The sequence below is a fragment of the Cervus elaphus genome, chromosome 24 (assembly GCF_910594005.1).
Source record: "Cervus elaphus chromosome 24, mCerEla1.1, whole genome shotgun sequence".
Classification (NCBI taxonomy): Eukaryota; Metazoa; Chordata; class Mammalia; order Artiodactyla; family Cervidae; genus Cervus; species Cervus elaphus.
The window spans coordinates 62,497,078-62,510,454 of record NC_057838.1 but is presented as its reverse complement, the minus strand read 5'-3'; positions in this window follow the sequence as shown (position 1 = coordinate 62,510,454).

The window sequence follows — 13,377 nt, the reverse complement described above, 5'->3', positions numbered from 1 at the left end:
TTTTCTTCTGAGTATTTGCCGCTATCTTTGTTGCTTTAGCCCACCGTTTCTTCTGGCCTTACTAAAGAAGAGATCAGAATCTAGCTAGCAGCCATATCACTTTCTTCCTCTCTGTATTTGTGGATGTGTGTGTGTGTGTGTGTGTGTGTGTGTGTGTGTATGTATGTGTGTGTGTATGACTAGCAATCTACTGAACAAAATTAGTAAGAGTGCAGAATGCTTCCGAGGTGGAAAGGTGATTTCTCTGAGCCAAGTGAAGGGGACCTTAAGAGCAGGACTTGCAGATACATGGTAGTGCCTGCAGGAGAGGGAGACCGGCATGTTCCTCCCTTGTTGCTTTGCTGAATCTCAGGGCCTGGTGTTGCCCTGGTCAAAAGGGGCGTGCACTAACGCATATATATGGAATTTAGAAAGATGGTAATGATAACCCTATATGCAGGGCAGAAAAAGAGACACAGATGTATAGAACAGACTTTTGGACTCTATGGGAGAAGGCGAGGGTGGGATGATCTGAGAGAATAGCATCGAAACATGTATATTATCAAGTGTGAAACAGATCGTCAGTCCAGGTTGGATGCATGAGACTAGTGCTCAGGGCTGGTGCACTGGGATGACCTAGAGGGATGGGATGGGAAGGGAGGTGGGAGGGGGGTCCAGGATTGGGAACACATGTAAATCCATGGCTGATTCATGTCAATGTATGGTAAAAACCACTACAATATTGTAAAGTAATTAGCCTCCAACTAATAAAAATAAATGAAAAATAAAATACTATCTGCATTCTCAAAAAAAAAAAAGGGGGGGGGTGTGCAGTGAAAGAGTGGCATGAAACCTTGACATGTTCTCTCCTGGAATTTGGAGCTTATGTGACTGAGAACCTGATGTCTTCTCTCTGCTTGGAGACTCTGCCCACAGCAAGGAAAAAGAGGGAGTTACCCTCATCCTGCCTCGCTGACTGTAGCAAATCCCAACCCTAGTCCCTAACTCAGTCCTACTTCCTAAACCCGTAACTCTATTGCTGACAGTGATCTAACCCTTTGGACTTGTTACCTAACCCTAGCCCTTCCGACCCTGACTCCTCCTCTTCTGAAGCTGACCTTGTAAGTCTGACCCTTGATCCTTACACTCAGGTCCTAAACCTTAGGCCCATGGCGCAGCCCTAACATCTAACCCCACCCCAGTCCCTAACTACCACACAAATATCTTACCCTTGACTTGAACACTTTTGATCTCTGACAACCACTCTAACCTTTATACTTCTGATACTAATTTCCAGCACCAGCCCAAGCTGGTCACTACTAAACTCGTAACCCTTTCATCCTAGACTTCATTTCTAGATTCTGAGCCACTGACATTTATCTTCTAATCTCCTAATTCCAACCTGTAATCCTTAAATACCACCCTGTAAATTCTAACCTCTGATTCTGGAACCCTCAACTCCCAACCCTGACTCCATGAATGACAAGCCAGTACTTCATCCAGTCATGAGCCACAGACAAGCGGAGTGGGAGCAGCTCAAACTGTACACAAGTCAGAGGGCACCGTGAGTGAATGCCAGTAAATTAATCCACCAGACACTGAACATGAGACAATAGGAACCCTAGTAATCCAGGAAAGCTTCCCTAAATACTGGATATGATGGATAACAGCAAACCTGAGCAAACCTTCAAGTCTCAGAAGACGGGCAATGAAAGTCCCAGTCACTGTGACCACACCTCTATGTCCCAACATAGCAGCCTCACTCAGCACATCATCCCAACCTTCCCAAGATGAAGGACAATAGTCCTTAGTTGCAAAACTCTCAGATACGAGATGGGTGGCCCTTGTCCAAGGACACAGCAAGAGAAACCTTAGCAACACAATAACCATCATGACCAGGAGATAAGTTAGCCACCACTGCTACCATTGTCTCCCTTTCACAATTATCTGGACTCCAAGAGAAGCCCTGGCAGACCAGCTAACAACCCAGCTGAACAGAAGACAGAAACCCTGTGTGAAGTCAGCTCCTCCCCCAACTCATTAGTGAAAATGAAACAATCCAATTGTAAAATGGACAGAGGACCTGAACAGACATTTTCCCAAAGAAAAACTATGAATCGTCAACAGGTACATCACTAATTATAGGGAAATGTAAACCAAAACAATGAGATATTGTGTCACACCTGTTAAGAATAGCTGTTATTGAAAAGAGATTATAAACGCTGGCAAGGTTGTAGAGAAAAAGGAACCCTTGTGCACTGTTCGTGAGATTGTGGATTGGTTATAGCCACTGAGAAAACAGTGTGAAGATTCCTCAGAGAATTACTAGAACTATCATATGATCTAGCAGTTCTGCTGCTGGGAATATATGCAAAGGAAATAAAAGCACTATGTTGAAGAGATAGCTGCATGCCCATGTTCACAGAGCATTATTTACAATAGCCAAGACATGGAAACAACCTGAGTGTTCATTGATGAATGGATGGATAAAAATGTTCTGGGATTACACACACACGTATGAATAAATCAGCCATAAAAATAGAAGCGAATCCTACAATTTGCAACAACATGGATGGATCTTGAGGACATTACACTAAATGAAATAAGTCAGAGAAAGGCAAATACTGTATGATTTCACATATGAGATCTAAAAAACAAACAAGAACAATAAATGCATAGAAAAAAATCATTTACTGAAGATCAATGAGTTTGATGGTAGCTATTGGTTTCCTCAAGCACCAGCGTATTCCTCTAATGGGGATATAAAGGCAGTCATTGCAATTCACTTGATCATCTGGGAATTCAGTAAGTTCTGTAATGGTAAGTTCAGGGGTTCTCCTGCAAGAGAAATATATGCTTAGAGAAATCAAATTTGGGAAAAGGAAGAGAAAAACTACCATACTGGTTACTATAAATAGTCTAGCAAGAGTAATGTAGAGCAATTATCCTATGAATTAAGGCAGACCAGAGTGGCTCAGATGGTAAAGAATCCGACTGCAATGTGGGAGACCTGGGTTGGGAAGATCTCCTGGAGGAGTGCATGGCAACACAGTACAGTATTCTTGCCTGGAGAATCCCCATGGACAGAGGAGCCTAGTGGGCTACAGACCAAGGAGTCGCAAAGAGTTGAACACAACTGAGCGACTAAGCCACAGCAGCAGCAGAGACATTCTAATTTCCTTGAGGAAGAACAAAAGTACAGAGTGGAAGTGGACCAAGAAGAGGAGAGCTATGGATATGAATTCTTATGTAAGTATCTGGACCTCAGAAGAGCCTATAGGCAATTCCATGGGGCAGAAAAGGTGGAGGGGTAGATACAGTGGAGTTGATGTGAATCAGTCTGGTCAGAGGCATATAGACTGTTATTTGAGACATAGAAAGAATAGAGTCTAGAACTGACCTTCCGGATTCAAGACTTAGCCCTGCCAGTTCCTAGCTCTGTTTCCTTGGGTAAGTTACATCCCTCTGTCAACTTCTGCATCTTTGAATATGAAATGCAGCTAATAGTAACATATTCCTCATGGTGGGGGCTGTGAGGAGCACAGGAGAGGGATATAGGGAAAGCATGTGACAGTGCAAGACACATGGTTGACAGTGATAACTGTTAGTCTTGCTTTGGCAGCTACCACATTCTTTATGATCTTGTCAAGAACAGAGTTTGGCGGGGAGCAGGGATAAATTGGGAGTTTGGGATTGACATATAACACTACTGTACATAAAATTGATAACTAATAAAGACCTACTCTACAGCACAGGGAACTCTGCTCAATTCTCTGCAATGGCCTGTATGGGAGAATAATATAAAAAAAAGCGTGGATATATATCTATATTTAACTGATTCACCTTGCTGCACAACAGGAACTAACACAGCATTGTAAATCAACTATACTCCAATAAAAATTTAAAAATAAAGACAAACTGGGAAAAAGAAAACAGTTTCTGTTCTGCTTTGTTGAAAGACTGTGGGGAGGGGCCACCATTCATTCATTCCCTTTCTCCTTATAGCACAGCAAGCCATTTTAATGTGTTGAGTGTGTATCATTTTGTTTACATGTCTTTGTGCAAAATATATAATTGTGTGTGTTTATTTTTGACTTACATAATGATGTGTTAATTTTATTTTTCTGTCCCTTGCTTTTTCTCTTGGTGTAGTGTTTTGAGATCCATCATATTGCTAAGTATTGTTGTTTAGTCGCTAAGTCATGTCCGACTCTTGTGACCCCCATGGACTGTAGCCTGCCAGGCTCCTCTGTCCCTGGGATTTTCTGGGCAAGAACCCTAGGGTGGGCTGCAATTTCCTTCTCCAAGGGATTTTACTGACCCAGGGATCAAAACCAGGGCTCCTGCATTGGCAGGTGGATTCTTTACCACTGCACCACGTGGGAAGCCCCTGACAAGGGCTGTGGTCCAGATACAAGAGGAGGGGATTCAGCAGGATGATCTATGAATTGGCCTAGGTCAAAAACAATCTGACGGAGTAGAGATCATGTGATGTCTCTTTGTAGTTACCCCAAATAATGAAAGTGCCTGAGAATCTTTAGGATTTTTCTTTAGTGGAACTAGAGAACATTTAGGTCCACTAGACCTTTCCTGGTGAGTAATATGTATTATTATTTTTGTTCAGTCGCTAACTCGTGTCTGACTCTTTGTGACCCCATGAGCTGCAGCATGCCAGGCTTCCCTGTCCTTCCCTATCTCCTGGAGTTTGCTCAAACTCATGTCCATTCATTCAGTAATGCCATCCAACCATCTCATCCTCTGTCACCCCTTTCTCCTGCCCCTGTGTTTCTCAGCATCAGGGTTTTTTTCAGTGAGTCGGCTCTTCACATCAACTGGCCGAAGGATTGGAACTTCTGCTTCAGCATCAGTCATTCCAGTGAATATTCAGGGTTGATTTCCTTTAGAATTGACTGGTTTGATCTCCTTGCTGTCCAAGGGGCTCTCAAGAGTCTTCCCCAGCACCACACTTTGAAAGCATCAATTCTTCAACGCTTAGCCTTCTTCGTGGTCCAACTCTCACATCTGTACATGACTACTGGAAAAACCATAGTTTTGACTATACAGACCTTTGTTGGCAAAGTGATGTCTCTGCTTTTTAATACACTGTCTAGGTTTGTCATAGCTGTTCTTCCAAGGAGCAAGCGTCTTTTAATTTCATGGCTGCAGTCACCATCCGCAGTGATTTTTGAGCCCAAGAAAATAAAGTCTGACACTGTTTTCAGTTTTTCCTCATCTATTTGCCATGAAGTGATGGGACCAGATGCCATGATCTTAGTTTTTTGAATGTTGAGTTTTAAGCCAGGTTTTTCACACTCCTCTTTCACCTTCATTAAGAGACTTTTTTGTTCCTCTTTGCTTTCTGCCATTAGGGTGGTATCTTCTGCATATTTCTCCCAGCAGTCTTGATTCCAGCCCAGCATTTTGCATGACGTACTCTGCATATAAGTTAAATAAGCAGGATGACAATATAGAGCCTTGACATATTCCTTTCCCAATTTTGAACCAGTCTAATTTTTTTTGAACCAGTTCAGTTTTGAGTGTTACCTTGCTATCATGTGAAATGAGCACAATTGTACGGTAGTCTGAACATTCTTTGGCATTGCCTTTCTTTCTTTCTTTTTTTTTTTTTTACTTTGGCCATCTGATGTGAAGGGCATTGCCTTTCTTTGGTATTTGAATGAAAACTGATCTTTTCCAGTCCTGTGGCCATTGCTGAGCTTTCCAAATTTGCTGGTATATTGAGTGCAGCCCTTTCACAGCATCATCTTTTAGGATTTGAAATAGCTCAGCTGGAATTCCATCCCTCCACTAGCTTTGTTCATAGTAATGCTTCCTAAGGCCCACTTGACTTCACACTCCACGATGTCTGGCTCTAGGTAAGTGACTACACTATCCTGGTTATCCAGGTCATGAAGACCTTTTTTGTACAGTTCTTCTGTGTATTCTTGCCACCTCTTCTTAATCTCTTCTGCTAGGTCCTTGCCAAATAATATGTATGCTGATCTGTAAATCAGATGAGCCTTGTAAGTTGAGATTGTCAGAAGAGGCTGTCATAAAACTATTACAAAATTATGTCTTTTTAACCTGCGTTCCCTTCCACACTCTTCATTTTCTCTTGATTAATTAGTTAATTATTATTATTTTGACCGCACTGGGTCTTCATTGCTACACACAGTCTTTCTCTAGTTGTAGTGCATCGGGGCTACGCTAGTTGCAGTGCACGTCATCTTGTTGCCATGGCTTCTCTTGTTGCAGAGCATTGGCTCTAAGGTTCCTGGGCTTCAGTAGTTGTGGTGCATGGGCTCAGTAGTTGTAGCACAAGGGCTTTCTTATGACATGTGGAATCTTCCCAAACCAGAGATCAAACCTGTGTCCTCTGCATTGGTAGGCGGGTCCTTAACTACTGGACCATCAGAGAAGTCCTTCATGTTCTATTCTAAGATAATTTGTCCCAGTCCCATTGCCATGCCTCATAAAGCTGTAATAATCTCTTTGGCATTAGCTGAGTTCTTGCTTGTACTCTATGACCCCAGAGTTCAAAGACACAGTATCAAAGCCTGATCTGTTTACTCTCAGAATAACCTTTTATGTTCCAGTTAATATCTTTTGTCAATATCCCCCAAATTGGGCATGGCAGGGAAGAGAAAGGATGGAATAGATGTTCTTTGCTGCTGAATTATCAGCCCAAAATACATTTCTTCCCTAAGAAGATGTTATTTTTGAGATGGCTGGGAAATTTTGAAACGGAAGTTTGTTTAAAAGAAGATGACAAGGAAATACTTAGCTGTAATTATGGCATTGTGAATATGTAAGGAAATGTAACACTTCTCAGAGATGCACTGTGGAGTGTGTAAGAGTGAAATTACATGATGTCAGACTTGTGTTAATACTTCAGCAGAGAAAAAAAGAAAATAGAGGAAGGAAATGTGACAAACAGTGCACTATAAGATAGGCATGAAAAGTTCATGGTATTATTATTTCTAATATTATGTATGTTTGAAATTTTTCATAACAAATCTTTAAAGTCCTCTAGAACAAGGAACTCTTAACTCTATCTGGTTTACTCCCCAAAATGAAAAATAAAAGTGATTTTACTTACACATGGTCCATCATGCAGTTTCACTATGTTAAGATTTTCATATCTGTAAGAAATTATATTTCAAAATGATTACTTTTACTCTATGGTATATCACAAATTATGTCTAAATTTGATGTGATAATCTTTAGCTAAGTTTGAGACATTTAGCTAATAGTGATTTCTTATTTAATAAGTGATTTTAAAATATCTACTATATTTTTATTTGTCAAAGAGGTTGAGTATATAAAACATATTCAGTCTGAAATCAAATACAGAAAATTCAAAGTAATCTTGAGTATTTAAGTAGAAATGCAGAGTATTAGGATGCGAATGTGTGATAAAGTTAAATTATCCATTTGATTAAAGGTAAAGACATTACTACTGACCTTACAGAAATAAAAATGGTTACAAGGGAAGGCCATGAACAGCTGTACATCAGCTGATTAGATAACCTAGATGAAATGGACAAATTCCTATAAACGCGCATTACCTAAACTGACTCAAGAAGAAATAGAAAATATCAACAGGACATATATCAAGTAAACAGACTGAATCAGTTATTAAAAACCTCCTAAAAAAGAGAAACTCAGGACCAAATGACTTCTTTAGACAATTCTATCAAATATTTAAAGATTTGATACCATTTCTTTTCAAACTCTTCCAAATAGTAGAAGAAGAAGATTCCTGATTGATTCTGTGAAGCTAGAATTACCTTAATAGCAAAGACAGGCATCACAAAAAAAGAAAACTACAGACTAATATCCCATCTGAATATAGATGCAGAAACTGTCAGCTAAATACTGGCAAAATTATTTAGCTGGCTTAAAACTCAACATTCAGAAAACTAAGATCATGGCATCCAGTCCCATCCCTTCATGGCAAATAGATGGGGAAACAATGAAAACAGTGACAGACTTTTTTTGGGGGGGGCTCCAAAATCACTGCAGATGGTGACTGCAGCTATGAAATTAAAAGATGCTTGCTCCTTGGAAGAAAAGCTATGACCAACCTAGACAGCATACTAAAAAGCAGAGATGTTACTTTGCCCACAAAGGTCCATCTAGTCAAAGCTATGGTTTTTCCAGTAGTCTTGTATGGATGTGAGAGTTGGACTATAGAGAAAGCTGATGGAGAAGGAAATGTCAACCCACTCCAGTATTCTTGCCTGGAGAATCCCACGGATGGAGGAGCCTGGTGGCCTACAGTCCACGGGGTCGCAAAGAGTTGGATACGACTGAGCGACTTCACTTTCACTTTCAACCCTCAGCTGAGAAGACTTTCAGCTCTTGTGTTTGTTATTGATTGTTTTCTTGAGTTCTCAAAGACCTGTGACCATATTTTTTTTTTAAGTTGCCTGTTTTCTAATTGCATCGCTTTACACACTGTTGTCTAATAATATGTGGTATTTAGAATGCCTTCTTAATTATTTTGAGCAGCCATTGCCTGTATTTTCTTCGCACATCCTTGGTTTTCTTACGTGAACTCATCTGACAGGGAAATGCAGCCTTTCTGTTTGCCCTCTCTGCATACTGGACCATCTAAGTCAGTGTTCTAACTAATCCCTGATGGTCTCTGAGCTACTGTTCTACCAGACTCAGTAGTTATGTGCTTCAGGAATTTTTCGGTAGAATTGGTCCTATTAGGAGACTCTTGGTGTCACCTTTGTTATCTTAAAAGCTGGTTCCTTCACCGAGGTTGATAATTTTTTGAAAACTTGATGCTATTTAAGCTGAAAAAAATTTGCAAGGCTATTTAAAAAATTGAGGGAAGCCATTTAAGAAATTGAAAAGTAATCACAAACAACATTGGGTAGTTGTGACTTTCAGTTCTGTATCAGTTGAATTTTTGTGCTCTTTTCCCTGTGTACGTGGTGGTTCTATTTTTCTCCAATAAAACTTTTTATTTAAAAAAATTTTAAAAAATGAAGAAAGCTGAGTACTAAAGAATTGGTGCTTTTGAATTATGGTGTTGGAAAAGACTCTTGAGAGTCCCTTGGACTGCAAGGAGATCCAACCAGTCCATCCTAAAGGAAATCAGTCCTGAATATTCGTTGGAAGAACTGAAGCTGAAACTCCAACAATCTGGCCATCTGATGTGAGGAACTGACTCATTAGAAAAGACCCTGATGCTGGGAAATATTGAAGGCAAGAGAAGGGGACGACAGAGGATGAAATGGTTGGGTGGCATCACAGAATTGATGGACATGAGTTTCAGTAAGCTCCGGGAGTTGGTGATGGAGAGGGAAGCTTGGCGTGCTGCAATCCTTGGGGTCACAGAGTCGGACATGACTGAGCAACTGAACTGAACTGAAATACTGGCAAACTGAATATAATAGTGTATTAAAAGGTCTATACATCATGACCAAGTTGGGTTTATCCCATGAATGCAGAGTGGTTCAACCTAAAAATAGAAGCCAATGTACTAACATCATATTAAAAGAATGAAGCCAAAGAGTCACATGCTCATCACATTCATGTTAAAAAAAACACACACACACACACATCATTTCAGCATCAGCAATTAACATGGATATGCAGTTCAAAACCACGCTGAGATATCACCTGACATCTGTCAGAATGGCTATCATCAAAAAGAATCCAAATAACAGATAGTGACAGGATGGGGAGAAAAGGGAACCCTTGGGCACTGTTGGTGGGAATGTAGACTGGTGCAGCCACTGTTTAAAATAGTATCAGTTCAGTTCAGTCGCTCAGTCATGTCCAACTCTTTGTGACCCCATGAATCGCAGCACACCAGGCCTCCCTCTCCATCACCAACTCCCAGAGTCCACCCAAACTCATGTCCATAGAGTCGGTGATGCCATCCAGCCATCTCATCCTCTGTCGTCCCCTTCTCCTCTTGCCCCCAATCCCTCCCAGCATCAGGGTCTTTTCTAATGAGTCAACACTTCGCATGAGGTGGCCAAAGTATTGGAGTTTCAGCTTCAGCATCAGTCCTTCCAATGAACACCCAGGACTGATCTCCTTTAGGATGGACTGGTTGGATCTCCTTGCAGTCCAAGGGACACTCAAGAGTCTTCTCCATCTAAAATAGTATGGGGGTCTCTTAAAAAAAATTTAAAATAGAACCATATGACCCAGCACTTCCACTCCTCGGTGTAATTTAAAAAAACCAAAATGCTAATTTGAAAGGATACATGTACCCCAGTGTTCATAGCAGGATTATCTACAATTGCTGAGACATGGAAGCAACCTAAGAGTTTTATCAACAGATGAATGGATAAAGAAGCTGTGGTATACATATACAATGAAATGCTAATCAGCTACAAAAAAAAAAAGAATGAAATTTTGCCATTTGCAACAACATGGATGGACTTGGAGGGCATTATGCCAAGTGAAATAGGTCAGAGAGAGAAAGACAAATACTGTATGATATCACTTATATGTGGAATCTAAAAAATTGCAACAAACTAGTGAATGAAACAATAAAAAAAACCTGTCACTGATACAGAGAATAAACTAGTGGTTATCAGTGGGGAGAGGGATGGGGTGAAGGACAATGTAGGGGTAAGGGGGAAGAAAAGAACTATTATGGGAGGATATGAAATCATATGTGTGAAACTTAAAACCTGTTATGCACTATAGAATTTAAAGACTTATTCAATGAAAATTGTTTAATTAAAAAACCAAAAAATCTGAAAAAACCCACGACCTCTGACAAAATCCAACACCCTTTCTAATAAAATTACTCAGAAAACTAGAAATTGAAGAGAAACTCCTCAATATAACAATGAACATTTATGAAAATCCCACATCTGACATTGTACTCAATAGTGAAAGTTTGAACCAGAGCATTAGAAAAGAAAAAAAAAGAGAAATCCAAAATTTTATATTATTTTCAAATATATTTCAATAAAGCTGGGGGAAAAAGCCGTCCAAACTGGAAAGGAAGAAGTAAAAGTTTATATTTGAAGATGACATGGTTCTCTGTATAGAAAATCTCAAAGAATTCTTATAAAAATTATTACAGGTAATAAATTGAGCAGTATTTCAGAATATAAGAACAGGAAAATCAACTGTGTTTCTATAAATCAACAAAGAACAATCTGAAAATAAAATTAATTTAAATGTTGCATTTACAATATCATTCAAAAAATAAAATACCTGAAAATATATTTAACCCAGAAGGTTAAAGACTGTACACTGGATGCTACAAAACATGGCTGAAAGAAATGAAAGAAGGCCTAAATAAATGGAAAGCTCTCCCATCCTCATAGATTAGAAAACTTAATATTGTTAAAATGTTTATACTACCCAAAGCAAATGACAGATTCAATGTAATCCTTATCAAAATCCCAGTGGCATCTTTTTTTTTCAGAAGTGGAAAAGACTACCTTCAAATTTATAAGGAATTGCAAAAGACCTGAGTAACCAGAACCATTTTGAGGGGGGAAAAAGTTGGGAGGACCCTACATTCCTGATCTCAAAACTGACTACAAAGATAATCAGTGTTGTGGTACCAGCATTAGGTTAGACATAGAATAATGGAATAGAAATGAGAATCCAGAAATAAACCCAACATCTATGGCCAACTGATTTTTAGCAAGAGTGCCAAGACTATTCAATGGGAAAAGAATAGTCTCTTCAAAAAATGGTGCTGGGGCAAACTAGATAATTGTATACAAAAGGATGAAGTGAACCGCTATCTCACACATAAAGTTTTTGCTGGCAGAGACTGGAGGAAAGCTTCCCTGGTGGCTCAGTGGCAGAGAATCCGCCTGTCAATGTAGGAGACACAGGTTTGATCCCTGGTCGGGGAAGATCTTATATGTCACAGAGTAACTAAGCCTGTGTGCCACAACAAATAATCCTGTGCTCTAGAGCCCAGGAATTGCAACTGTTGGAGCCTGTGCACGCTAGAACCAGTGCTCTGCAACTAGAGAAGCCACCGAAATGAAAAGCCTGCACGGCAACGAAGACCCAGCACAGCCAAAAAGAAATAAAAAAATAATTTTTAAAAAGAAAAAAGACCAGTAGATTTATCGGTTTTAGCCATTTAAGACAATTTCTGTTCAATCTTTAGGAGACCCCTAAGACAATTAAATGGGACCTGTGTAGTGACTATACATGACCAAAACATGCAAGCTTCACAGAATTATTCCAGAAGTCATTAAACTAACAAACAGCAACAGTAACAAACCTTGGAGAGCAGAGAGAATCTGATTTCCAGGGTTGCGATATTATACTCCTCCAGTGTTCAACAACAACAAAAAATTATGACACAAAGAACCAAGGAAGTACAGCACATACACAGTATTAAAAAGCAGTCAAGGACTCAGGAAGGTCATATGTTGGACTTAGAAGACAGGTACTTTGCCCAGCTACCTCCTCTTCTTCATCAGGCTTTTATTCTTTGGCCTGAGGGAGCTTAAGGATAACCTTCATCTGTGGTCACAAGACCTGAATGCTGTGGCTACTTGCGCTACTGAGTTTGTTCCACTTGATCTTTGTCCAGGCCAGACACAGCACAGTCACTTCAGTGGGTTTTTGTTTCTGTCAGAATGGGATCACACTGGGGAGCTTAGGGAGGGAGAGAAGAAATGGAGGAGCAATAGTGGAGCAGTCTCTGGAAGGAAGATCTAATCAGTTGGAAGTGTTTCTTGGAGGCCATTCTGGTCCTGGCAACTTTTAGCCTCTTGACTTGAGAGAAAGGAGAGTAAAAAAAAAAAAAAAAAATGAAGACTTACAGAATTCTGTAGCAGAGGTGGCATTCCCCACTGTAGGTAATGTGGTCACTGCCACATATGGAGTCTGTTGGCCTGAGGTAGGCTAAAATCCAGCACTTATTTATATTCTTACTGCATTCAGCCTGAAGGTGAGACACAGACACTGCATCAGAGCCCTTTCTCTGGCTCCTCTGGCCTTGATCGCTGGGAGCAGGGGAGAAGGATGGAATATGGAGCAATAGACCAGGAGTTTGGAGAGCAGGCTTCAAAAATCTCAGTATTTGACCCCTGGTGCTCACCACCAACAGTATGTATGTATATAACATAACATAACACATGTAATCTGTAGACTCCCCAGTCTGGGCTATAAATTCCTTTTAAGGATGAAATTCCCTGCCTCAATAATTACAAAATGTGATTGTTAGGTTTCAGAGATTAGAATATGCTTATGAACATTTCTGGTTGACTTGTATATGGTGCTTCAGATAGCAGTAGGCTCAGACTTATTACAGGAGAGTTATGATTTTGAAAGAAGGGAATGGAGAGAATGAGAACCTCACTTGATCTATGGGAGGCAAGATGTATGTCTTAGCATATCTCAGTTGAAAGAATGTCCACCTCAGCATAGGACAGA